Here is a 27,042-nt window from a genome sequence, read left to right as displayed (position 1 = left end):
TAGTTGTTTATTTTACTTCATTTTGTCTGATTGTGTCCATAGATCACAATTACAATACAGAACTTTGAGGGCGTTTTCCCCAAAATTTGTTTTCTTACACACAAGAGAGGAAATATCCCATTTACCTATAGCACCTACACACACCATACTTTCCAAATGTCTTCCTTTCTATACCCTGCATCTTTTTACAAAGGGTTTGTTGATATTTCATTCATAGCCTGATTTATAGTACATTTATACCAATAATTGGATGATAAAAAACTAAAGACATAGCCACAATCCCTTCTGTAAAATGTCCATTGTGTTATGTGTCAACATAATGAAACCAAATGTTTTAATCTGGCATCATCCAATGTTGGATGTCTATCCTGGTGATATATGCAAATGTATGCATATTTAATTAGGTAACACTCATTTGCATATATAAACATACAATCTCAGAAAACTTGCAATACATTTCTTAGTTGTTATGTACATAACAAACTGGGAAAGTTTCATAGTGATATCTATTACAAAATTAAAATGGCCTATTAGGGGGTACTGTCTCGCCTTAAAGATACCCTGCCCCCCCTCCTTAAAAAATACAAACAAGGGTCTATGGTGGGTCTCTAAGCATTCAAATGGGCCGATGTGTTAAGTACTAAAGATCTAATTGATCCTCTTTCTCCAACTATAATTTTTGATCTTCTTGATTTATCAGATTATCCTTTAGTAAGTCATAACACATAACCACTCAATATTGAGAAATAATTTGTAAATATGATGGTTTAAGTCTTCTCTTTTATATCAAAGACTGCATCCCATAATTTATAGTAGTGATAATATGTTGTTATGTTTATGAGTTTATGAGAGTGGTAGTGCCGCAACAAATTGGAGAAAAGCTTATGCAGCATAAATATTTCCTGACAATATGCATGCAACATGTACACACAGTCAGGGCCGCCTCAGGGGGTGTGCGAGCAGTGCGGTCACACAGGGCCTCACGGGAAGGGGGGCCTCGCAAAATGAAAATAAAATATTTAAAATTAAAAAAAAAATTATAATCTTTTTTTATTTTAAATTTTTTTTGTGAGGCCCCCCTTCCCGCGAGGCCCTTTTTCATCACAGACCTAAAATCTAGTTTTGCTTATATGCTTATATATTTCACATTAGACACGTTTGTAGAATGTGTCTGACTTGTTCCTGGCTCTGCGGCTCTGCAGATACACTATTGGAGCTCTGAGGCTCTGCAGCAGATATACTATTGGTTTCAATGAGGGGAGGGGTTACATGTAAGGTACAGTTGGCCGGTGTGCGTCTGACTATTTCGCGCGTGCAGCATTGGAGGTTAAGCCAAGACGAAGAGGACGGTCGTTCGGCAGATGGATTGAAGATGAAAGTTGTTGCATGTTAGAAAGTTCAGTCAGGCTAGCCATGTCGGCTTAGCTAAAGGCAGGAACAGGTAGTTAGCTTTAGCTACGTTATCGAGTGCTAACGTGTGGTTCAGTCGGGCTAGCCATGTCGGCTAGTAGCTTAGCTAAAGGCTAACTACCGCTAGCTAACGCTAGCTAACTAGCGTTAGCTACGTTAGCGAGCGCTAACATGTGGTTCAGTCGGGCTAGCCATGTCGGCTAGTAGCTTAGCTAAAGGCTAACTAGCGTTAGCTCCACGGTAGGAAAATGCGTCGACGTCGTCTCCTTCCAACTTTGCCATTGAATCTTCATTTCAAACCTTTATTTATACTCGTGAAAGCACTGAGGTTTCCCTCATTTACAGTGATGACGAGTTAACAAAGGACACAAATATCATAACAGTTAATAATTACAATGAATTACAATTACTACAATGATGGATTAAAAACAATTACATGATTCAGTACATAGGTCAAGTGCAATGCCTTTAAACTCCATGAATGACGGGAATGTTCCGAGCTTTAGAGTCTTTTGCAGGGTATTCCATGTGTATGGAGCATCGTAGGAGAAGGCAGATTTTCCAAGCTCAGACCGAACTCGAGGCACCCTGAGCACAAGCCGATCATTCGAACGAGTTTGGTAGGTGACAGCACTCCAGACCAACAAAGATGTAATATAAGGTGGAAGTTTGCCAATAATTGCTTTGTAGATAAAAAGATACCCATGATAACTACGTCACAACGAGAGAGATGGCCAGCCTACCCTCTCATACAAAAGACAATGGTGAGTATCATATTTGTCACCCGTAATAAATCTTAGGGCGGAGTGGTAGGCAGAATCCAAAGGCCTTAATGCAGACGCAGACGCATGCCTGTAAATGACATCACCATAGTCCAATATTGACAAAAAAACAGCCTGTATAATTCTTTTCCTACAGAACATAGGAAAACTAGCGCGGTTACGGTACAAGAAACCAATCTTTTACCGTAATTTTGTAGCTAGGTTATCTATATGGAATTTAAAAGAAAGTTTATCATCCAGCCATATACCAAGATATTTATACTCACTAACTCTTTCAATATACAAACCATTTGCTGTTGTCTATAACCCTGGCTCTAGAAAACATCATAGACTTGGTTTTACTAGCATTAAGCACTAACTTGAGCTTAGCTAGAGCATTTTGGAGAGTGTCAAACGCAAGCTGCAGGTTCACAATAGCTTCCTGAACAGTATCCGCAATGCAGTAGACAACTGTATCATCCGCATAAAGATGAGCCTGACAACCTGCTAGTGCTGAAAGACTAGAAACAATATCATTAATATAGATTGTAAAGAGGACCGGCCCCAATACCGAACCCTGTGGTACACCCTTAGACAATGGCAGGAAATCAGATTGAAAGTTACCTGAATTCACAGATTGACACCTTGAAGATAAATAGTCCTGAAACCAAGCACAAGCGGCTTTATCCAGGCCAATGCTAGCTAGACTATTCAAAAGCAAGTGATGGTCTACTGTATCAAACGCCTTTGAGAGGTCTACAAAGAGAACTGCACAATGCTTCCCATTGTCCAGGGCTGAAATAATGTCATTAGTGACCAAAGTAACAGCTGTAATAGTACTATGATTTGCTCTGAAACCTGATTGGTGAGTACTTAGCACTGAGCAACTTGAGAAAAAGGTTTTTAATTGGTTGTTTACCAAGGTCTCCAGTGCTTTGGCTAGGCATGATAGTTTGGAGATAGGACGATAGTTATCCATCTTATCCCTATCCCCCCCTTTGTGCAAGGGGAGCACCTTGGCAAATCTCCACACTTGCGGGACTATGCCAGATGCAATAGAAAGGTTAAAGATGTGTGACAATGGCTCACAAATGACAGGGGCTGCCAGTTTTATAAAAAAAATAGTCTAAATTGTCCACACCAGTAGAACACTTAGGGTCTATGGATTGCAAGATATTGAGAGTTTCACTAGATGAAAATGGCTGGAAGGAAAATGTAGGTACACACGAGGCATGATCGAAGATTGGGCTAGGGTCAGAGTCAACATCCAGTGGAGCCAGCCCAGTAGACAACCTGTCAAATAAGGACCCAGCCTCAATGAAGTGTTTATTGAAAGCAAGACAAATTTCCTGAGGATCCGAGATTTTACAATCAGCCACATTAATACACAATGGCAATGTAGCAGGGTTATCTTTTGACAGGTTTACTGCACCCCATAATTTTGCTGGGTTAGAGTAGGAATTCGAGACTAAGTCTAAAAAGTTATCAGATTTAGCCTTCCTCACAGCTGCAGTAGTTCTATTTCTAAGTTGTCTGAAGGAAAGCCAGTCTTGCGTATCCCCAGTGCGTCTAGCACGTGACCACGCAGAGTTCCACTCAGAAAATAATGCTGACAGCTCACTTGAGAACCACGGTGCCACCCTATCCTTAATCCTAGTCTTTATAAAAGAATCCAGTGCAGTTTGCACATTATCAGACCCTGCTAAACATAGACTATTATTAGTAGCAATGTCCTCCAAAAAGGTTTGGGGGTTAAAGATTTTAAGATTTCTTCTTTGAACAATACGCGGTCTTGATTTCAGCAGCTTTGTGGATCTAACACAGACCGTAGGACAATGATCATTAATGCCTAAATCAAAAACACCACTAGCAGAGATCCTGTCACATCTGTTAGAAAATATCAAGTCAATGAGAGTGGATTTAGCATGATCTTTAGGGTTTGGTCTAGTGCTCTCAGTAATCAACTGAGTAAGGCAGAGGTTACCACTCACCTCCTTCAGGTAACTAGAAGCAGCATTTCGCCAGTCCAAGTTAAAATCACCCAGCACTAGCATCTCTGAATTAGAATATAATGACAGTATATCCATAATTTTATCAGTAGCACTAGCCTCAGCTTTGGGAGGCCTATAGTCTAGACACCAATCAAAACTAAAGAGTTACAAGGCCCCAAATCAACCTTCAGCACAAGTCATTCGAAACACTTTGGAACTGTGATGGTATTCAATACTGAAACAGACAAACAGGATTTTACATACATTGCAACACCACCCCCTCTGCCAGCTCTGTCGCTTCTATATAAATTATAGTGCTGTAAAGCTGCAGATGAGTCATTGTCAGATTTTTTTAACCAGGTTTCCGATAAAACCAGAACATCAGGATCAGCCTGAGATACTAAAATGTTCAGATGGTCTAACTTATGTTGTTGAAGGAGGCTTTGTATGTTTAAATGGATTAGGCCAAGCCCTTTCCTATCCTTGAAGGCAGATGGGCTGTTCAGACTAACTGTGGCAGAGACTGTATCATTAGTTACAGAGGTTATGGGAACAGAAACCTGAGACAAGGGGTGTAAATATCTCTCATTTTTAAGATCCACCAGGTTACTCCTGACCACACCCCTCTCTTCTACATAACTGCGCCTACCACGCGACAAACCATCACATACAACAGAGATATTTTTAGGAGTAGGTCCATCAATAGGGCTTTGATCCGCCTGATCCCTGGGAGTGGCTTTAAAAACATGGACACAAGGAACTATGAGATGGATCGGACTCACCCCATTTCAGGCCACATCCACTGTTCTATGTTTTCGGACCAGTTCCCTACTCCCACTCACTGCGGATCTCAGAGCCATGTCCATACCCATGGAGAGCAGCCGGGCTCCATTCCAGTTGGGATGAAGGCCATCCCTAGCAAAGAGCTCCGGACGTCTCCAGAAAACATAGAAATTATCTATATAGGGAATCATCATTAGGCAACAGTAACCCTTCAGCCAGATATGAAGTTCACGGATCCTGCTGTACTTGCCATCCCCATACCTAGGGGAGGGAAAGGGACCAGAGATAATGCAGGATTTATTAGATGACTGGACTGTGGAGATCAGGGCCCTAAAGTCCTCCCTCAATAACTCAGACTGTTGATACCTAATGTCATTAGACCCGGAGTGGATGATGATGGATGATGCCTGAGGATGGTCCTTAATGAGTGAAGGGAGTGCTGCCTTGATGTCCGAGACCCTGGCTCCTGGGAGGCAGTAGGTTCTGGCCCTCGGGACAGCCACATGACGCACCATTGAAGTCCCAATGACAAGCACAGAGGGAGGGGGGGGGGGGGGAACGGTGCAGGGCTCACCATGCCTTGTGGGTCTCTGTAGAGGTTTACCATTCCGAGTGGGAGGGGGGCACGGCTGGCGAGGGGGATCCTTCAGAGAGTGAGGCAGGGGACCCATCCACGCCTCCTGCGTGTCGGCTACAGACGTGGTACCAGGAGCAGCAGTGAAGGACATTCCTGCATGACCAGTCTGCTGCAACACCTGCTCCCACGCCCCGGGAGAGGAGGTCGATTTCGGTCTGGGGGTGAAGACCGGGAAACCAGGGCGCCTAGAAATGCTAGGAGTAGCTGGCAGATCCTCCTCCCGCTCCTGTGGTGGGGGGCCCAGACAGCTCCTAGCCGTAGGAGTGGGTGAGCCTGACCCCGGACGTTGCCTCTTGGCCCCTGGTGTCCGGTGGTCAAGCTCCACACTCTCCAGGATGTTGAATCTGTTGGAGAGTGAGAGAGACTCATGGGGTGGAGGGCTAAGACGAGAGTCCCAGGTTCGCCTCTTACGCCTCGACCGCACTTTAGACCATGCCTGGGGAGGGGGGTGAGTAGGAGTGGAGCTGTAGAGCTTGGGCTTGGCTCCCTGCTTCCTGTATAGGCTCTCCCTAGAAGATCCAGACGAACGGGGGGCGCGCGCGGGGGGGGGGGGGGTGCTTCTCTCAGGTCAGCCGACAGGATGGTCTCCCGATGTCCCTGCTCATCCAGATGGATGGTGGTGAGGAGGGAGACCCGCTCCAGCAAATCCTCCAACTGCTTGGCGATCTGGCAACAGCCAGTAGTGGAACACTCCAGTGGGGGACCGGCGCCCGATGTCATCCTGATGTCATAGGCTGGAGGCCTAGTGGAGCTGGAGGTCCTCAGGTGGAGATGGAGGCCCAGTAGAGCTGGAGGCTAAGTGGAGCTGGAGACCCGGTAGAGCTGGAGGCCCAGGTAGAGCAGGCTGAAGGCCCAGTAGAGCAGGCTGGAGGCCCAGTAGAGCAGGCTGGAGGCCCAGTAGAGCTGGAGGCCCGGTAGAGCTGGAGGCCCAGTAGAGCTGGAGGCCCAGGTAGAGCAGGCTGGAGGCCCAGTAGAGATGGAGGCCCAGTATAGCTGGAGGCCCAGGTGCAGCTAGTGGCCCAGTAGAGCTGGAGGCCCAGGTGTAGCAGGCTGGAGGCCCAAGTCAGGCGAAAGTAAAAAATATATCTCTCAGGCAATAAGCCTCTGCTGCAGATCTAGGCTATAGACGAGCCACACTGCAGCAGTAAGATGGTTGTGATGGGCAGGTAAACAGGAGATTATTCTTCCAACTCTGGACTGGATTGATAGCAGGACTAGCAGAGCCAGCTAAACTACTGCAGGTCTTCCAGCTCTTGGCTAATTGCTAACAGAGCCAGCTAGGCTAGGCTACTGCTAACAAGCAAGAGCACAATTTCAGAAAAGTTCCCAAAAACAGTATAAGTAGTCCACAGTTAAAGCAGATGAAATAAAACAGACCCTTTCAACTGGCAGTACAATTCCATGTTAAAAATCCATTAAAATTCAATTAAATCCAATAAAATCCAACAAACTTTTCAGGAGCTGTCATTTCACACAGCTATCACGGCAGCCATTTTGCTTGAATCTGCGTTAGGGTGAGTTTTTCAAGCAATCTATTCTGTTCCCGCTGTGGTCTCTGTCTCTCTGTCTCTCTGTCTCCCTCATGCTACACCCACCCACCGTGGTGTGTGTCTCTCTGTCTCTCTCGTGCTGCACCCACCCGCCGTGGTGTGTGTCTCTCTGTCTCTCTCGTGCTACACCCACCCGCCGTGGTGTGTGTCTCTCTGTCTCTCTCGTGCTACACCCACCCGCCGTGGTGTGTGTCTCTCTGTCTCTCTCGTGCTACACCCACCCGCCGTGGTGTGTGTCTCTCTGTCTCTCTCGTGCTGCACCCACCCGCCGTGGTGTGTGTCTCTCTGTCTCTCTCGTGCTACACCCACCCGCCGTGGTGTGTGTCTCTCTGTCTCTCTCGTGCTACACCCACCCGCCGTGGTGTGTGTCTCTCTTGCTGCACCCGCCTCTCTCTCTCTCTCTCTCTCTCTCTCTCTCTCTCTCTCTCTCTCTCTCTCTCTCTCTCTCTCTCTCTCTCTCTCTCTCTCTCTCTCTCTCTTCCTCTCTCTCTCTCTCTCTCTCTCTCTCTCTCTCTCTCTCTCTCTCTCTCTCTCTCTCTCTCTCTCTCAATTCATTCAAAAAGCTTTATTGGCATGAAATTTCACAAATGTTGCCAAAGCACAATTATGACATAAACAGCAAACAACATAACAATATAAGATCAAAAGAAATAAAGGAGATGGTGCAGTGAGTAAAACATGGTACATGTATATACAGTATATGTGTCCTACTGGTTGTCCCTTTTCTTGTGACATGAATTGACATATTTTGCAGCTAAAACTGCACATTCTTTCTGTTCCCCCAGGAGGAATGGCAATTTCTGCACTTCTGTCATACTTTGGAATTCATGTCCCTTTTTACACAGAAATGCCTTTTTTGGCGTTTTTTGGTGGATACGGCTGAACGCTAAATTGTGTTTGCGTTTGGAGAACCCCTAAAAACGCGCCGACAACAGCCGTGTAGTCTGCACGGAGCCGTTGTTGCGAAAACGCCCATGCGCAGTAGATACCATCTGCGTGCCCTCGGTGACAACAGAGTTTGTGTGTGTGCTTTGGGACAGAGCTCCCAGCTCCGTGTCCCTGTGTCCCAAATAAGTTATTCTTATAAGGACCCCAGTCCAAGCTACAACAGTCTGCATTCCCTTAACAACTGTTTGTATTGAGCCGTATTGTATTGTACCCATTATGCAATATGTTAAAGAAAGTTTACATCCATTCATTCTGCTAGCATTACCACTGGCTAACATGAGCTAGCATTAGCTATCAGACCCTGTTAGCTCAAAGTTCCTCTTTCAACTTAACAAGCATTAAACAAAAAGGCCCAGTCATCTATTCACCTTTGTTTAATACACACAGCGTTGTCTCTAATGTTATCTAACTATTGATAGCTCCCGATATCATCATTTTGGTGCTGGCTAACTAGCGTGAGCTAACGTTAGCTTCTAGCCACAATGCTATATTGTTATAATGGCATATCCATTGACGTTAGTATCCGCTCTTGGTGGTCACTTGTGTTGATGTTAGTTTTGTTTCATCAACAAATGACAGGCAGAACACACAGTGAATGTATCCGTTTTGTTTATTGCACTTTTATTAGGCTTTGCTGAAAAAGAATTGCTGCATTGAGTAAATAGGCAAGATGGTGGCGCCCATAGGCGCCTGCCTTGTTGACATTTTCTTTGCTGGAGCTTCCAGGAAGTGTATTGGCACATTCAAGTTATGATTGGTTGAAATTGCCTTCATGTTCGCCACCTACTGCCACCTACTGCTTTGGCAGTGTACTACATCACTGTGCCCAGGTGACAAAAACGAAAGTGTGACTCGAGGCTGCGACGTTGCGGAGAAACTCATATGACAATGAAACGAAAATGAAACAAAAGGTGTAACCGCCGCTTCAGTCTGTACCTTGTCAGATTCTTTTTTAGATTCTTATCAGTTACTGTGCTGAGGTAGTCTGCCACAGTATACTGTCTGTTTAGGGCCAAATATGTTTCTAATTTGTGTTGTGATTGTGTGAGTTGATTCCAATACGTAATGTATTTATCTTTTTCTTTGGTTATAATTTGGTTAGGTCTAATCTTCTGAGGCTGGCTAGGGTTTGTGATGTCAGAGTGTGAGATGTCAGCCAGTTTCATTATGAGTTGACAAAAGGGGCTCTTTGTAGGTCTCTCTCTCTCTCTCTCTCTCTCTCTCTCTCTCTCTCTCTCTCTCTCTCTCTCTCTCTCTCTCTCTCTCTCTCTCTCTCTCTCTCTCTCTCTCTCTCTCTCTCTCTCTCTCTCTCTATAATTGACAGTTGACTGTATCATGCCCAGCCTCGGGCAGCGCTATTATTTAAGAATATGTTGACTGGGGGAGCTCCCGTAGCTCACCGCATATCTCGGCGCTATTTCTGCGTCGGGGAAAACCGTGCTCGTCACGGATCTGGGGGACACGAGTTCGATTCCCGGACCCGCCGTCATTTCTCAGAATGTCTTCCCCTGCTCTACATCCCATTTCAACCTGTTTCTGTCGGTCATGCTTGACCAGAAAAGCGCTAAAAAAAAACAGCTAAAAAATAAAGTAAAAAAAAAAAAAAAAAAATGTTGACTGTATGCCCAGCCTCGGGCAGCGCTATTATTTAAGAATATGTTGACTGTATAAAAAAAATCACCATTGCTAATATCTATACTATTGTCAAACTGATATAACTCATGTCTACAGTTGTGCACAGGTTGAATGTTATAAGAGAGCTCTAAATTGCAGTTGATTCTTCTCAGGGAGACGCATGTCGCTTGGATTGAGTGGTAGTGATATCGCTATTCTTTCTCAAAGCAAAGTCTCTTCTTCGGTAAGCTGTTTGGTGATTTCTTGCGGTAAAGAATTCATACAGTTGACAAATGATTTGCTGTGTTTGTGCTAACAGCATCATCTGTATTTGATAACAGATGGATTTCTTGACAGTGCAAATTACACATGACTGTACATCTCAATCAAACTTTGTTGAAGAGCTGAGGAGCTTACAGGTACAGTAACCAACCAGCTGTTAACATGTCAAATGTCATATATATATATATATATATATATATATCTATCTATCTATCTATCTATCTATCTATCTATCTATCTATCTATCTATCTATCTATCTATCTATCTATCTATCTATCTATCTATCTATCTATCTATCTATCTATCTATCTATCTATCTATCTATCTATCTATCTATCTATCTATCTATCTATCTATCTATCTATCTATCTATCTATCTATCTATCTATCTATCTATCTATCTATCTATCTATCTATCTATCTATCTATCTATCTATCTATCTATCTATCTATCTATCTATCTATCTATCTATCTATCTATCTATCTATCTATCTATCTATCTATCTATCTATCTATCTATCTATCTATCTATCTATCTATCTATCTATCTATCTATCTATCTATCTATCTATCTATCTATCTATCTATCTATCTATCTATCTATCTATCTATCTATCTATCTATCTATCTATCTATCTATCTATCTATCTATCCTATGTCATTTGAATTCTATAAATGTATTGCTACCAACAGTCTGGTAATGTGATATTCATGTACATATGGCGTCAGTGTATATATGATATAGAGATATATAGACTATACAGTATGAAATGTATGGTGTGTAATGTATGGCACAAAGGATAGATGGCATGACTTCAGTCCACCTTCAGTTCATGATCTCCTGGCTTTTCTCATCCTAAGTGATCCCTGTTATGTTTCAGAGAGCCAGTGGGAATGTACCCATATTGATATACAAGATGAACATTCAGGGCTGTTTCTTCCATCAATTCCAACCCCTTGACAGACTCCTGCAAGGTAAAGGTCATGCAGCTGAACTAATATTGTTAACGTTTCTGTTGTTTTGTTATCGTTATCATTATTGTATATTTCGTTATCATAATTATTATAGACTGGTAGCAGCAAGCTCACAGTTCCTTATACAATCAATCAGCAATGTTTTACAGGCACACAATCGTCTCCATGTGTGATATGTTGTGTCTTTAATCCTTAGTCCCTCCTGTGACACCCAATACCATTCATTGTGGATGCAATAGGTCATGGTAACTCCTTATTGTGCTCATTGAAGAGCATGCATGTTTTGTGTGTTTAAAGTCAATGGTTAAAATAAGAATATCACGTCTCATATGGAACATCCTCGCTTGTTTCACAGAGCTTATGGTGTTGCCAAACTAAAGTTGATGGAAGTAAAGATAATGGAACGACCAAGCCAAGCCTTCGTTTGTGTCAATATTCCACTAGTTATAGCCTATTTGGATATCACTTTATTGATATTATCAACTTTTATAGCACAATGAGCATTAAAGCTCTCTGTCTTGTGGCTGTTATGTGAATATTATGAGTTCCTTATATCCTCGCAGCATAGGTCACAGAGTCAGCACAGAGAGTCAGCACAGTTTATAATCTCAATTCAATCTGAATGAAACAAATCATTAAATGAAATGAAAGCATACATTTAATCATTCAATCGCACAAGCTAGAGGTCAGAGCCTTACTGAAGTTCTTCAAATGTCAACGGTGTCTTCAATTAGCAAGGAGTACCCTAACATTTTACTAACAAGGCATTGCTGCAACATCATTATGTTGTAATACATCACAGCCTGTAGACTACAGATACACATCTATGATTTATTTAAATTGATCCCATCGCATGTCTTTATCATGATATCAATGGACTATAGAATAACCTAATAATCTACATCATTAAGAGTGGAAGAAGTCTGAATTTGAAAGATTTCAGATTATTGAAATACACAGAAAGTTTATTCAAAATGTGAAATATGTATGCTCACATCTTCACCCTCTGCAGTGAAATGCTATGATTAAGAAGCTTTAATCAATGAACAAGGAAATTCAAACAACTGTGTGCAATAAATAGAATATATTTTCACATCTCTGCAAATTTGATCAATTATGTCCATTTTGCCAACCATCAGATGGTTAAATGGGATAATAATAATAATAATAATAATAATAATAATAATAATAATAATAATAATAATAATAATAATAATAATAATAATAATAATAATAATAATAATAATAATAATAATAATAATAATAATAATAATAATAATAATAATAATAATAATAATAATAATAATAATAATAATAATAATAATAATAATAATAATAATAATAATAATAATAATAATAATAATAATAATAATAATAATAATAATAATAATAATAATAATAATAATAATAATAATAATAATAATAATAATAATAATAATAATAATAATAATACTAATACTAATACTAATACTAATACTAATAATAATAATAATAATAATAATAATAATAATAATAATAATAATAATAATAATAATAATAATAATAATAATAATAATAATAATAATAATAATAATAATAATAATAATAATAATAATAACTTCGTTTTAATAATAATAATAATAATAATAATAATAATAACTTCGTTTTATATAGCGCCTTTCATAAGACCCAAGGTCGCTTTACATAGGGGGGGGGAGAGAGGACAAATTAACAAACATAGTGGACAGACACAATATATACATATACATACATATACATATACATATAGAGTGAGAAATTAGGGGTTAAAGGCCAAGTTGAAAAGGTGGGTTTTGAGCATTTTTTTTAAATGAGTCCAGAGTTGGGGCGGTGCGGAGTTCTGCGAGGAGGGAGTTCCAGAGGGTGGGAGCTGCCACACTGAAAGCTCTGTCCCCGAACGTCCGCAATCTGGTTCGGGGGATACTAGAAGAGCTTGACAGAGGAGCCAGGAGATTTTCATAACTCACCTTTGCTTTGTTACAGTTTTTAACAAGGATGAACTGAATATTTTGGGGTGTGACGTGACAGACTTGTTTGGAAAGCTTGACATGGCAGACACTCCAAACAGGTATAAAGGTTCACCTCAGTAAAATGCAAAATAAAATAAAATCTAAAACATGATGAGTGTGAGTCAAAATATGATTGCTCCTCGTTTTCCACATATATATTTTTCATATTATCCCCTTTTCTTCATTTGCAGTATTCCAGAGTACATAGGAGAAGCAGCCTTTAAAAACAGTTACCATAATGTTTTGGATGAGTTTGGAGCTCAAACTCCAATGGAGCGAGATGCCTTCCTGAATGAACCATTCCCCACTGGCTTCCAGTGGGCCACTTCCAGTGAGTCCTTCAAGGTTGAAGGCGGATGGGCAGAAGATGGGAAGGGAGAGACCATCTGGGACCGTTTTGGACATGATAACAATGTTTTTGACAATCAGACAGCTTGTTGTGAAGGATCAGATTAAACCGAATATATATATTTATTTATGGATATATATTTAATAGTATTTGTATATCGTTTGATATCCCTTGTATATTCTTTGTACATATTCACTGAATATCCCTTTAGTCTACTACAGCCCATAATAGTTCATTATCTCATTGGACAAGAACCTGGCGCCAGCAGACAGGCCCCTTGAGTCAAGTTCAATAGTGCCGACGAACATGTCCCAACTAGCCCCGGTTCCGCGTAGGAATACGGCTACCGAAATACGAATGGTACTATTTGTTCACCGTGCATATAAATATGGCGCAAGTAAAGTAGAACTTTCTTTTAGTCCATTAGTCCTTTACCCTCCAACCTAGTAACAGACGTGAAGCCTCACCCACGACCCACGTGTGGTGCAGTATGGCCTATTTGGCCCCAGAATATTCATTGAGACCTCGTGTAAATTCATAGCTGAATTGTCATAGTTTGGCACTGTACCGTCGAGTGGGACGTATTTCTATTAAGTTAATAATAGTCTATTATGTATGGTGCATCGTGCGGTATTAAAGTTCTAAAGTGAGCAGCACCCCCATCGTTCCTCGCGTTATCTAGAGTCTTAACCAGGCTGGGCAGACCACGCGTGGTGCTTTCATCCGAGGAGTTCTGGGCGAGGACGAGTGGACCTGCACATTGGATTACCTACCCGGACGACTGCTGAGCCTATACGGCATGGAATATCTATTTGCTTTGGGTGCTTTGATTTGTGGAGCGGATAACAGCCAACGCCGGTGAGTGTTGGAATTACCCCCGAGAGGAGCCCAGGTGAGACGGCGCTCAACCCAGACCGAGGCCGCCTCGCTTCTCCTTCGTTGTGGACCTACAGCCTACAGCTACCGTCTACAAGAGGGCCCAAGTGTATTCATCTGTGGATCAAGATCCTGCGGGCACTGTGTTCTGTACCTGAATTCTCCCCAGGAATCGTTGGCCAGATGGGATGCAGCTGAGGGCTCTCCAAACCCCCCCCCCCCTACTGACTTACAACCAGCAGGACCCCTTTAGTATCCCGCTATAATCCTTAAGTACCATCGCTATAGTTCCCTAAAGAACCAGGTTGTATACTTGCTTCCTGCGTAACCAGAGATTGGACATTCAGTGTTGATTTGCCTACGAATACTCATTTGCCTTACAAGTGCATTCAAATCATAAATGTAATTAAGTGAATGTTGTATATACCTTTTGCTATATTAAACCTTCGACTGTTATATTTGTGTGGACCTGATTTCATATGTGGGAAAGTGTTCATCATACTTAGATATCGTGTACTGTATGGCCAGAAGTTAAAGTACATCAAGCGGTAGTGGTTTAATGATACCATACTTATCAATACAGTCAGGGAATTGTACCCCTCAGTTACAATTGGTCCTTCGAGCCGGAGGGTAACTAGCGTAATATTAATATAGTGTTATTAATATTGAAATGGCCTATGAGGAACACTCCACGAAACGGTCCTCCTAACGTAGAACGCCTGCGGCGCAGACGACAGACACCTCAGTACTTAGAGGATTACGCTGTCAGTCAACTACCTAGCCTTCTACAGACGGTAAACGCGGTAAAAGTAGAAAGTAAAATTATGTCTGACCTTAACGACCAGGTTACCCCGACCACAGAGGCCCTAGTGGGTTCTAATGTAACTGACCAAGCTCACGGTGGGGACCAGGAGGGAACAGACATGCCTTTACCCCCCGCCAATACCGAAGAAGTAGTCCCCGACCAGCTCCGGGAGGAAGACAACCCTCCAGAGGTGGAACCCTGCACGGAACAAGATGAGGAAAGCGCCGAGGAGATAGAGCTCCAGGACTCCCCAACGAGTACAGCCAGGAGCGGCTCACCTCTACAAGCGTCTTCCCCCAGCGAGGCGGAGAGGATGCTGTCACAGGCGTTCCTCGTCAGCCTGACAGCCTCTACCGAACGCGATCGACTCCAGGGTGAACGCGATCGACTTCAGGGTGAACGTGATCGACTCCAAGCACAGCAACGGAGCGAAGAAGAGCACATACGCCTGGAGATGAGACGCCTTCAGACGGAAGAGAATATGGCAAGAGACCGGTCCGACACCCAGCACGCCGCTGACGGTGCCCAAAGAGAAGCAGAGCGCGACATCGCTCTCATCCAGCGCGAAGCCGAGCGCGACAGACTACAGGGCGAGTGCGACAGACTACAAGCGCAGCTAATGGAGCAGCTGATCACCAAGGCAACACCCTCTCCCTCCGCCAGGGGTTCAAGGGCCTCGTCGAGACAACAATCAAAGGCAGCATCCCCTAACCGACCAAGCGACCCTGAACTTGACCACCAGAGAGAGCCTATACCCCCCGCAGACCCCCTTCCCCGACCGGTCCAAGCGAGACCCAGCTACAAGGAAGGAGCAGCATACACTGCGGAGAGGCTAAATAAATGACTACAGGATCTAGAGGACCTGACAGAAGAAGAAGAGGGAGAGGAGGAGAACCAAGCCCGACGACAGCACAGTACTCCACAGGACCAGGAGGTCCAGTACAGCCCAGGCTATACCCCCGCGGCGCTGCGCTACAGACCCCCGACTCTATTCACGGGTGAGCATGACGCACGACCAGCCCCGAGGAACAGCACCTGGACCAGCGGGCCATGGTACCCTGCCGGTACCAGCCCACAGAGAGGCGCAAGAGGAGACTCGCCTAGGAGGCCTCTCTCCCAACGCTCACCGATGTGCCAGCCATCCACGGCGTCATACATTGGCACACCGACGTTTCCAGACTTCACCCATGAGAATCGAGCACAGTACACGGAGCTCCGGATGTGCTTAGAGACAATGATGGTGGATGTCGTTGACGAACGCCACAAGTATGCAATATTACTGAAGCACCTGAAAGTACCCCGAGCGCACAATATAGCGCTAGCCTATGCCACCTCTACGACCCCATACACCGCGGCTCTAGCAGCGCTGGACCAGAGATATGGATGTATATGGGATTACGTAATCCAAGAGATAAGGCATATTGACCGCCTACCCCCAACAACAGACAATCGCTCACTAGACGACCTGTCTATAAAAGTGCAGTCCCTGGTAGGGATGCTGGGAGCGCAACGAGAAAAGGGTATGCACGAGCTATACGCCAACTCTAACGTCGAGAGGATTTTAGAGAAGCTGCCGCCCGCCAGACAAGAGCGCTTTAGGCGGCAAAGAGACCACCGTGATCCTAACGGTCCCGAACCATCCCTCCTCGATTTAGCCGACTTCCTGACGAGAGAAGTCAGCAGCCTACGCTTGGATACATTCGTGCGGAGCACACCAAGCTCCAGAGAGGGACCTAGGAGGGTAAACGATGGAAGAAGATCAGTGACTGTCATGCACCAATCAGAATCAGTACCGAGCAGTAAGAACCACAGTACCCCCTCGAGAAAAGAGAAGTGGAAGATGGTGTGCCCGTACTGCGAGAAGGAACACTGGCTGTCACAATGTGACCTGTTCAAGAAGATGAATGCAGAAGAAGTGAGTCAATGGATAAAGTCCAACAGGCGCTGTTACCGATGTGCGCGCAGTCACATGGCAGCCGAGTGCCGCCTAAAGAAGAGGTGCAGTCGGTGTGACGGAGCCCACCTAGATGTCCTACACGACAGTAACAGAAGAAAGCCTGCACCTGCACCATCGAGCAGCACAAAGGCAAGTGTCATGTACATTGACCCCGCCAGCAGCAGCGGCGCCCAGGTGCTCTTAAAGGTAGTCCGTGTAACATTGAGCCACCAAGATAAAGTCATGGACACTTACGCCGTCCTTGATGACGGGTCAGAGAAGACCCTTCTCCTCGCATCCGCTGCGGCCCAGCTGGGACTGCGGGGGAGCGAGAACCAGATGACGATTCGGACAATAAGAAGAGATTTAAAGACGATAAAAGGCGAGAATGTCTCCTTCACTAGCGCAGCAAGCGGGCAGCCAGAGAGACGGTATAGGATTACAAATGCTTTCACCAGCCAAGAAATAGGACTATCACAGTACACCTACCCCATCGCCAAACTGATGGATAAATATGTGCACCTGCGTCAACTACCTATCCCGCTCATAGACGGCGCCACCCCGACCCTGCTGATAGGCTCCGACCATGCAGACCTCATAGTCCCGATAGACCGGGTCCATACAGGACCCAGAGGCTGTCCTGCAGCAGTCGAGACCCGCCTAGGATGGACACTACAAGGCCCCCTCGCTAAATCTCTCAACCGAACAGCAGCCACTAGCTGCCTCCACTCCAGAGTGACAGAAGAAGACACCACTCTCCTGCAGCATGTCGAGAGGCTATGGACACTAGAGACAATGCCCTTTAAGAACGAAAAGAAAGACATTCGTTCTAAAGAAGACATTTACGCCATAAACCTCCTCGAGCAAGGGACAAAGAGAGTCACAGTCAGCGGAGTGATGAGATACGCAACTCCACTCCTGAGGCGAGAGGGAATGCCCACCTTTCACGCCACGAAAGAAGCTACGGAGCGGTATCTATTGAACACAGAGCGGCGCCTAGCCAAAGACCCCGCTCAAGAGAGTGTGTACCGCGCTGAGATTGAGAAGCTAATCACAGCGAGACACGTAATGAAGATTGACATTAAAGAGGCCGATCAGACGACCGAATCATGGTACGTGCCGCACCACAAGGTCCACCACAACGGCAAGGATCGCATTGTGTTTAACTGCAGCTACCAGATCGGATCCCAGAATCTGAATAAAGAGCTCTTGCCCGGCCCCACACTCGGCCCCTCTCTACTAGGCGTGCTACTACGCTTCCGCCAGGACAAGGTGGCTATCAGCGGGGATATCAAAGGGATGTTCCTGCAGGTGAGACTAGTGGAGGAGGATAAGCCCCTACTGCGGTTCCTATGGAGAGAGAGGATCGGAGATGAGCACCCAGCCATCTACCAATGGGAAGTCCTCCCCTTCGGAACCACATGCAGCCCGTGCTGTGCTACATTTGCACTGCAGAAACACGTCGCAGAGGACCCAGCAGCAGATGAAGAGGTCCGACACAGTGTGAAGAACAGTTTCTACGTGGACAACTGTTTACAAAGCGTTTCGACCCAAGAAGAAGCCGAGGCTCTCCTACTCAAGCTATGCGCCTCCCTGATCAAAGGCGGCTTTGATCTCAGGCAGTGGGCCAGCAGCGACCCGCAAGTATTGCGCAGCCTCTCCCCCGCGGACAAGGCAGCCAGTAGCGAGACCTGGATGGCGACCATCCCAGGAGAAGCCCAAGAAATGACACTAGGACTAGTCTGGCGCTTCAAAACAGACTCGCTCCACTATAGACACAAACCCCTGACCACGGAGCAGGGAAGGTCGACGGCGATACCGACCACCAGACGGAGTGTGTACAGAACACTCGCCAGACAATATGACCCGTTGGGATGTATTCCACCTTACACCACCAGGGCAAAGATGATTGTACGAGCACTATGGGACAAGGACCAGGGCTGGGACGACCCAATACCCGCACACCTTGCCTCCACATGGAGAGAGTGGGAGACGGAACTCCGCTCACTCCCAGGCGTCAACATACGCCGCAGCTACTTCCCACCCACAGTGAGGCCAGAGACATGCAAGATGGATCTACACGTCTTCAGCGACGCCTCCGAAGTAGCCTATGGATCTGTGGCCTACTTGCGTGCCCAAGAGAAGGGAGGAGAGATACACACCGCTTTCATCCTGGCTCGCTCAAGAATAGCCCCACGAAAGCAACAATCTATCCCGCGTCTAGAGCTCTGCGCAGCCCTAGCAGGAGCGCATCTAGCCACGTTAATCCAACGTGAACTCACCATCCCGGTGCAAAGAACAATCTTGTGGTCAGACTCTACGACAGTACTCACATGGATCAAGTCTGATTCATGCAGATACAAGGTCTTCGTGGGAGTCAGAGTCACAGAGATTCAAGAGTTAACAGAAGCAGCAAGCTGGCGGTATGTGGACACCAAACACAACCCAGCTGACGTCATCACCCGGGGAATGTCCCTAGATGACCTCACCCGTCACAACATCTACAGTGACGGACCAGAGTTCCTCAAGCTCCCGGAAGAAGAGTGGCCTACGCCCACCCCACGGGAGGCGAGTAAAGAGGAGGCTGAAAACAAGAAACCTATGTTCTGTGGATTGAGCACAGTCGCCTCCACAGACCCCAACATAGATGATTGCCTCACCTTACAGAGTGCGCAGCTAAAGACATTCCTGTGGCACCACCCAGAGATTCAGCCCACCACTGACATTTCAGCAGCTGACTACGAAGAAGCAGAACTTCTTCTACTACAACAAGCCCAGAGAGACTCGTTCCCCGATGAGCTAGACTGTCTACAGGGAGGAAAGCCCGTCCCATCAGACAGCAGACTGCTCCACCTGGCACCCGAGAGTGACGCCCATAATCTCATCAGAGTGGGTGGTCGTCTGCGGAGAGCCCCCGACCTACCGGATGACGTTAAGTACCCGATAGTCTTGAACAGCCGACACAAGGTCACAGAGCTGATCATAAAGAAATACGACGAGGATGTGCACCACGCAGGAGCAGAGAGAGTCTCCACGGAGATCAGACGTCGCTATTGGATACTTCAAGGGAGAGAAGCAGTGCGACGCTTCCAGCGAACCTGTCTAGACTGCCGAAAGTGGCGCGCGCAGCCCAGCATACCCCGGATGGCTGACCTACCTCCCTGTCGCCTCCGACTCGGCGACAAGCCCTTTCACGCCACAGGCATGGACTGTTTTGGCCCGTTGTATATAAAGAAAGGAAGAGGAACCGAGAAGCGGTGGGGTATTGTATTCAAATGCATGACCACCAGAGCGATACATATCGAACTCCTTCCAACCATGAGCACAGACTCATTCCTTATGGCCTTCCGAAGATTCACATCGCGGAAAGGAAAACCGTCTACATTGTTGTCTGATCACGGGACAAACTTCAAAGGCGGAGAAAGAGAGCTGAGAGAGAGCTTCCAAGCTATGGGCCCAGAACTTAAGACCCACCTCGCTCCATCCCAGATTGACTTCCAGTTTAATCCCCCGAACGCACCCCACTTCGGTGGAACCTGGGAACGAGAAGTACGTTCTATAAAGACAGCCCTGTACGCCGTGCTTGGGGCCCAGACTGTGGCGGAAGAAGTCCTAATGACAGTCCTCACGGAGATCGAGGGAGTATTGAACTCCAAGCCCCTCGGTTACGTCTCAAGTGATGTAGCAGATGTCGACCCAGTCACCCCCAACACACTCTTGATGGGGCGGCTGGACCCCGCGCTACCCCAGACAATGTACAAGCCTGAAGAAGCGAACGGCCGAAGAATGTGGAGGTACAGTCAAGTACTGGCTGACAAGTTTTGGAATAGCTTCCTACTCCACTATCTACCGTCTCTACAGACCCGCCAGAAGTGGGTAAAAGAGAGAGACAATTTGACAGAAGGAACAGTCGTCATGATTATCGACCAGTCACTACCCAGAGCTATGTGGCCGGCTGGCCGCGTAAGCAAAGTGATCACAGGTGCCGATGGCAAGGTCCGAGCAGCTGAAGTGCTCGTCCAAGGGCGGACTTACACACGACCCGTGGCGAGGCTAATAGGACTGCCAAGACTCCCAGACACTATCGATGACGACCATGACCCCACGACTTTGTGAGTGACCCTTACAGCGGACCTTGAGTGGTAGACAGTGCGGTTAATCTGTCTCTGCTTAGCTAATTAGGTGGGACTAATTAGGGGGCGGCTGTTGTGAAGGATCAGATTAAACCGAATATATATATTTATTTATGGATATATATTTAATAGTATTTGTATATCGTTTGATATCCCTTGTATATTCTTTGTACATATACACTGAATATCCCTTTAGTCTACTACAGCCCATAATAGTTCATTCTCTCATTGGACAAGAACCTGGCGCCAGCAGACAGGTCCCTTGAGTCAAGTTCAATAGTGCCGACGAACATGTCCCAACTAGCCCCGGTTCCGCGTAGGAATACGGCTACCGAAATACGAATGGTACTATTTGTTCACCGTGCATATAAATATGGCGCAAGTAAAGTAGAACTTTCTTTTAGTCCATTAGTCCTTTACCCTCCAACCTAGTAACAGACGTGAAGCCTCACCCACGACCCACGTGTGGTGCAGTATGGCCTATTTGGCCCCAGAATAGGCATTGAGACCTCGTGTAAATTCATAGCTGAATTGTCATAGTTTGTCACTGTACCGTCGAGTGGGACGTATTTCTATTAAGTTAATACTAGTCTATTATGTATGGTGCATCGTGCGGTATTAAAGTTCTAAAGTGAGCAGCACCCCCATCGTTCCTCGCGTTATCTAGAGTCTTAACCAGGCTGGGCAGACCACGCGTGGTGCTTTCATCCGAGGAGTTCTGGGCGAGGACGAGTGGACCTGCACATTGGATTACCTACCCGGACGACTGCTGAGCCTATACGGCATGGAATATCTATTTGCTTTGGGTGCTTTGATTTGTGGAGCGGATAACAGCCAACGCCGGTGAGTGTTGGAATTACCCCCGAGAGGAGCCCAGGTGAGACGGCGCTCAACCCAGACCGAGGCCGCCTCGCTTCTCCTTCGTTGTGGACCTACAGCCTACAGCTACCGTCTACAAGAGGGCCCAAGTGTATTCATCTGTGGATCAAGATCCTGCGGGCACTGTGTTCTGTACCTGAATTCTCCCCAGGAATCGTTGGCCAGATGGGATGCAGCTGAAGGCTCTCCAAACCCCCCCCCCCCCCCCCCCTACTGACTTACAACCAGCAGGACCCCTTTAGTATCCCGCTATAATCCTTAAGTACCATCGCTATAGTTCCCTAAAGAACCAGGTTGTATACTTGCTTCCTGCGTAACCAGAGATTGGACATTCAGTGTTGATTTGCCTACGAATACTCATTTGCCTTACAAGTGCATTCAAATCATAAATGTAATTAAGTGAATGTTGTATATACCTTTTGCTATATTAAACCTTCGACTGTTATATTTGTGTGGACCTGATTTCATATGTGGGAAAGTGTTCATCATACTTAGATATCGTGTACTGTATGGCCAGAAGTTAAAGTACATCAAGCGGTAGTGGTTTAATGATACCATACTTATCAATACAGTCAGGGAATTGTACCCCTCAGTTACACAGCTGATCTGGCTTGTGACAGCTACAACAAGGTTGACTACGATGTCTACCTACTCCGAGGGTTCCTGGTCAACACCTACCAATTCTCCATCTCCTGGGCCCGCATTTTCCCCTCTGGCCACCAGGGGAGCCACTCTGAGAAAGGGGCTCTCTACTATGATAAACTAATAAATACTCTCATTGGGTCTGGCATAGAACCTGTTGTAACCCTGCACCACTGGGATCTGCCCCAGGCACTCCAAGACTATGGTGGATGGACCGTCTCTGGAGCGTAACAGTAAGAAGCATTTTGTATGAAAGTATTCTGTACTTCTGTATGACAACTATTAAAGAACTTGAACTTGAACTTGGACCAATGCTTCCATCATCGAGGCCTTCAAGCGCTATGCTGACTTCTGCTTCTCCAGGTTTGGAGATAGGATCAAGACCTGGAACACTTTCAATAGCCCCTGGGTGGTAAGCCATGCTGGGTATAGAACTGGAGAGCACCCCCCTGGAGTTAAAGACTACGTGGTTGCTTCCTACCAGGTGCGAGTTATCTCACAACAATATGCAGTTTAATTGTCAGCCTTCTTCCATTAGCTAACCATTTGTTTACCTTTCTAGGTCACTCATAACATACTGAAATCCCATGCTGAGGCCTGGCATGTCTACGATCATATTTACAGGAAGACACAGGGTGGAAAAGTGGGCATTGCCCTGAACTCAGACTGGGCAGAGCCCATGAATCCCTCCAGGCCTGAAGATGTGGCAGCTGCAGACCGCTACCTGCAGTTTATGCTGGGCTGGTTTGCCCATCCCATATTTGTAGATGGGGACTATCCTGTATCACTCAAGCATCAGATTGAACAGAAAATAAATGACTGTCCTCTCGCTGAGCCCGCCAGACTTCCAGTCTTCACTGCAGAAGAGAGCCAGAAGATACGTGGAACGGCTGATTTCTTGGGGTTGAACCACTATACTTCCCGTCTGGTCAACAGCAGTGATGGTGGTTGTGTTCCTGGCCCACAGGGAGTGGGTGACTTCCAGGCACATGTGGACCCTTCCTGGTCTTCCACGGCATCTGATTGGATTCACTCTGCACCATGGGGCCTAAGAAGGCTCCTCAACTACATTTCTGCAGAATATCTTAATGTTACCAAGGTACCTGTCTACATAACTGGGAATGGAATGCCCACTGGATATAGTGAGGACACTCTCAATGACACCAGTCAAATAGAGTACATGAGAAGCTACATCAATGAAGCACTGAAAGGTAAGGGTCTAGCATTACTATCATGACAAACCACACTCATAAATAGTTTTTAAAAGATCATTAAGAAAAACGTTTATAAATTAAGTGTTTCGAAGGTAACACTTTCTAGGAATCCATGTTTATAATGCATTATAATTAAGATTATAACACATTAGTTGTGCTTTCTCACAATGGTATAATGTTTTATAACAATACTCATTGTAGGGCGGCTGAGTGGCACAGTGGGCAAGGCGCTCGCCACTAACGCAGGATACGCTGGTATCGAGCCCAGCTCTTGGCGTTGCTACCGGCTTGGCCGGCCGTCATACTAACACAATTGGCAGTGTTAGAGGGTGGGAAAGCTGGTGGGTGGGGATTGGACGTTGTGGACAGCGACTCCTACAGGTCGGTTGGGTGACGCCGGTGCGGCGGAAACAAGAAGTATCGGGGCAGCGTGAGCCTCCCACGCGTTACTCCTCGCCACTGAGAGTTCGAGCTGCTGCGGTGAAAAGATGCGACAGGCTGCCTCCTCGTGTACCGGAGGAGACACGTGATGCAAGGCTTCTATCCTCACTACAGCCGACCAGTGGGAGGCATAGTCTAGCAACGTTCAAGACAGGGGAGGGAAGAATTGGAAATATACAAAATTGGGATGGGAGAAAAAATATATAGAAAATGGGGAGAAAAAGTGGATACAAATAAAAATAAAAATACTCATTGTAAAGCTTTTTCATAATAACTTAACATCATGTATTATAACACTTTATTGTTACAGGCATAGTGTAGTATAATACCCTATAGGTGTAAAACATTTGTCTTCTTCTCCGCGCTGTTGTTGGTGAAGTTGGCCAATCAGCAATGCCGGATCTCATCATAACTTTCAATGAATTATATTGTTGATAAATCTAACCCTAATCTTAACCTCAGTAAAGACACCACACCCCATCCTAACCTAAAATAGAGATAATATAATAAGATAATTTGTGATCATCGATTTTAAAAGTTTTCCCCAACAAGGGCGAGGGAAGAAAATACACATAAAACATTATGAACATTGTTGACAAAGAGCAACACAGCTGTCATAATTAATTATAATAATTTATAATTATTATTATAGCTACCATGTTTTATGATCACAAGATACTACTACAAGTGAGTAATGAATGTCTTTGGTCACTTCAGTTGCTTTTAATCATATTATAGTGTATAATTTCAATGACTATAATGTAACATGATAGTTGTGTTGATCATTACCTAAAACGTACATAATGTTTTATGCCTATGAGTATTATTATACACTATGGTCTTCACGTGGTATAAAGTGTTGTGTTTAATGATGTTAGAAGTGAGTATGAAAAGGCTTCAGAACATATTATGAGTATGGTTATTATCCACGTCTATGAATGATTATGGTACTTAAAATGCATTATGACTGCATTATAGTGTGTTTATAGGTATGACTATAATGCAACATGGGCTTCATAGAAAGCATTATTCTTTTGAATTGTCTTTTTAGCAATACGTTTGGATGGAGTCGATGTGCAGCGTTTCACAGTGTAATCGCTCATGGATGGTTTCGAGGGTCCACAAGGCTACAGTGAAAGGTTTGGACTTCACTATGTCAACTTTGAAGATAGTGACAGAGCAAGAACGCCAAAGCAGTCAGCATATTTCTACTCACAGGTTATCAAGAGTAATGGTTTTGGTTCTAAAAAAGATGTTGGCCATAAGGGGTTGGAGTTCCATGTGACCAGGAGGCAATCTGTGTTGCCACCTTCAGAAGTTCCATCCAAATCCAAGGTTGTCTGGGAGAAGTTCTCACACCAAACCCGTTTCCAGAGGAAACTCTACCACTATGGTACTTTCCCTCAAGGTTTCCTTTGGGGAGTGGCATCCTCTGCTTACCAGATTGAAGGAGGCTGGAATGCTGATGGGAAAGGACCCAGTGTCTGGGACACATTTACCCACATGCCTGGCAGTATTCCTGGTAGTGCCGATGGAGATGTAGCCTGTGACAGTTACTACAGACTGGAAGAAGACCTGTACATGCTTCGGGCCCTGAAGGTGAAGTCCTACAGATTCTCTCTGTCCTGGTCCAGGATCTTTCCTGATGGTCAACATACTTCCCTGAATCAAAAAGGGGTGGACTATTATAACAGGCTCATTGATGGTCTTAGGGCCTATAACATCACCCCCATGGTGACACTCTACCACTGGGACCTGCCACAAGTTTTGCAAAACCTCAATGGCTGGGACAATGCTAATATGATAGACATTTTCAATGACTTCTGTGACTTCTGCTTTGCCACCTTTGGGGACAGAGTGAAATTTTGGTTGACCTTCAACCAGCCTCATACAATCGCGTGGTCAGGATATGGACTGGGAGAAATCCCACCAAATGTAAAGAAGCCAGGTGCTGCACCATACAGAGTTGCCCACACCCTTCTGAAAGCACACACCAGGGTCTACCACACTTACGATGAGAAGTATCGTAATTCCCAGGGTGGTCTGGTGTCCATTGCCCTCTGCGCCAACTGGGTTGAGCCCAAAGACATCAACACCCCCCGGGAAGTGGTGGCTGCCGACCGCGCGATGCAGTTTGAACTTGGCTGGTTTGCGCACCCCATTTTTAAGAACGGAGACTATCCCGATGCAATGAAGTGGCAAGTGGGAAACAAGAGCGAACTGCAAGGTCTTTCAGAGTCGAGACTCCCTTCCTTCACTGAAGAGGAGAAGGCCCACATCAGGGGAACTGCTGACGTATTCTGCATAAACCATTACACCACAACGGTGGTGGGCCATGCAACCAAAAGGCTTTCTCCTCAATCTTATGACTATGATCGGGACTTGTCGGAAGCAGAGGATGGCGATTCACCAGCCACTGCCATTAGGAACCAGAGAGCTGTTGCATGGGGCTTGAGAAGGCTGCTCATCTGGGTCAAGGAGGAGTATGGAGATCCAGAGATTTACATTACTGAGAATGGAGTAGCTACAGACACAAAGACCACTTTGGATGACTCTGCCAGAGTATTCTTCTACAAAACCTACATTGATGAGGCTCTGAAAGGTAAGGGATCCTGACAATTGTTCTTCATAAACACATTGAGTGATGAAACATTCTTTTGGACAATCTAGGTAGACACTGACATAGCCATGACCCGTTTCCACATTCTTTTAATTCAAACTAGTCTCCATTTTATTACTTCAATGCATGTGAAATATAATTAATGTACTGTATAAGGATAATTACTT

The 27,042-nt window shown here is 45.4% G+C and overlaps 1 pseudogene across 1 annotated transcript in view; it reads left to right on the top strand.

The window, feature by feature from the left end:
- The first annotated feature begins 13,019 nt into the window (after window positions 1-13,019).
- The window catches only part of LOC311225985 (lactase/phlorizin hydrolase-like), a 98,221-nt pseudogene continuing 84,198 nt past the window's right edge, over window positions 13,020-27,042 (top strand). Inside the window, exons 1-6 of the transcript in view lie at window positions 13,020-13,039; window positions 13,172-13,419; window positions 22,560-22,816; window positions 22,911-23,084; window positions 23,163-23,811; window positions 25,307-26,857. The product of the transcript in view is annotated as a lactase/phlorizin hydrolase-like (transcript). The remainder of the gene's footprint in view (window positions 13,040-13,171; window positions 13,420-22,559; window positions 22,817-22,910; window positions 23,085-23,162; window positions 23,812-25,306; window positions 26,858-27,042) is intronic.

Source organism: Notolepis coatsorum (assembly GCF_963971535.1).
Source record: "Notolepis coatsorum genome assembly, chromosome: 3".
NCBI classification, from domain to species: domain Eukaryota; kingdom Metazoa; phylum Chordata; class Actinopteri; order Aulopiformes; family Paralepididae; genus Notolepis; species Notolepis coatsorum.
This window is presented reverse-complemented; position numbering and strand designations above follow the sequence as displayed.